Raw genomic sequence first — 2180 nt, 5'->3', positions numbered from 1 at the left:
AAACCGATGATTATAAAGCACCTTGGGGCGAGTCTACATCCTAGATGGTCTATAAAGTAACCAGCTTGTATTGTCATAAAAGCTGAAATGGCTTTAATCCATTTCCTCACAATAGCAGTTTTAATTCACTCCAAGAGGGCTGGCTGTCAAGAAAATAGTATTTTTCTCAGATTCACACCTGAGGTCAAAACCTTGCCCTCTATGCCAGAGCTAATAAATCACATTTCTTTTTTCCTGCTCCTTTTGAACAGTGAGGACAGTCTTTTGCAGAAAGACAAAAAAAAAGGGTCTTTGCAGGAGCGTGTGCAGCATCGTGGGGGAGGGATGTGGAAAAAGTCCCAGCAGCATCCCATAATCATGTACCAGGGAGGGCAGGCTTGCAGCTGTGCCTGGCCTTGAAAAGAAAGACTCAGCACCTGTTTACTCTTGACTGAAAGGTCTCAAGTTATGGCTGTAATGCTCTAATACACCCCATTAAATATTTGCATATTAAACATACAGAAAATAAAACCCTTTTGAAGTGACAGAGAGTGAATAACATTGCAGCCTCTCCCACTCTCCACTGGTCCCTCTAATTGGTCCCTCTCATCCTGACACTTGATTGCTGTGGAGACAGGGTGGGTTTTAAGGCAGAAATTCCCCAGGCATTCCAGTGGTGCACAACAGTAGCTGCTCACAGACAAAGCCCTGGCAGTTGCCATCACAGCATCCGGGAGCTGGCAGCCTTTCCCTCAGCCAAGGAGAGGAGACTAGACTGTGTCCCCTGCAGTGTCAACAGGAGCAATCACGGCAGGTCATGACCCCTCTTCAGCCCAGCTTTCCCACCATCAACATCTCTTTCCCAAACCAAAGTGAATCTGAAATCCAGAAATATTTCTTTCTACCTACAGACTCTACCTGAATCCTCTAAGCCCCTGTGAAAGGTCCTCCTAACTACCACAGCTCTGGCTGCAGCTAAAGCCAGATAAAAAACCTTCTCTGGGCTGCTCAGCAGAATGCCAAAGTGCCCACAGGACCTGCTGCCCTCAGCCACCAACAGCTCAGCATACCAAGATGGTTTGGGACCACCCTGCCCACCCACAAATGCCCTACTGTAGTGATGCCAGCAGATGGAATCAGGTCTTGCTGCACTTCCCAGCTCAGTGTTTGAGCACTTGGACAACCTGCTGGAGAGCAGCTGTGGGGCACTGGCAGCACTGGGAGCATTTGTACCAAGGTTCCAGAGGCTGGTCCATCCCCTGGCTGCTCCCCGGGATGAATGCTCTGCTTCACGGGCCCTGGGGCCTGGGGACAGCAGGAAATGTGACCACACCAGCCATTTTGCCATGCACTTTGTCAGACTCAGCTGAAGTCAGACCTGCATGTGATTTCAGAGGTAGTCAATGATACTCTGTTGACATGGTTTGTTTTCAGTTGTGGTTTTAAGCACCAGCCTCACAAGTGCTGCTGCCTGTACAGTGTTTTTTATTTGAGTGGCAGCAGGGACCCCCTCAGCTCACAAGCTGGGTTTGGACCAGCAGCAGGAGAACATTTAAGAAGTGGCATTTCTGCCTGGGGTATGAACATTTGTTTGGGGCTTTCCAGATCTACAGCCTGCATTGACCCACAGCCCCGGCCTTGCAGGATGCAGGAGAAGAGATTACCAGCTCCTGATGTCCTGGCATCCTTGCCAGAGTGCCAGGATGGCCTGGTTGCACTAGAGCAGCAGAGACCAGCCACCTCACATTTTCAGAGACAACCCTGCAGCAGCGAGTCCTCATCTTTGCAGCCCCAAGCTCCCTCACAGAGCAGTGAGATGACCACCCAGGCACGGCTGGGCCATGGCCTGGGGCAGGGGTAGCTACAGGATAAACCCCTTTCCATAGCCTGAATCTTTGCAATCAACACTGCCGTGTGCTCTGCAGCATCAGAGGAAGATGCCTCATGCTGGGAAAGGATGCCTGATGCTGCCCAGTCCCTAGGGGTGTTCCTTCCACTGCCACACACTGGAAGTGCTCTTCTCCTGGCACAAAGAAGCTTTATTCTTACGGCAGAGACTTTCATTGTGCCAAAGGAACTTGTTCAGTACAACGGCCCCCTTTGTACGGCTGCTTCACCCATGAGCCATATGCAGTCCCAAGGCAAGGCCTGAATGCTGTGGAAGGCATTACAGGGTCTCTCTGCACAGAGATACATTCAGC

This window comes from Passer domesticus, chromosome 1 (assembly GCF_036417665.1).
Source record: "Passer domesticus isolate bPasDom1 chromosome 1, bPasDom1.hap1, whole genome shotgun sequence".
NCBI lineage: Eukaryota > Metazoa > Chordata > Aves > Passeriformes > Passeridae > Passer > Passer domesticus.
The sequence above is the reverse complement of the archived record's forward strand: the minus strand, read 5'-3'. Positions refer to the sequence as shown.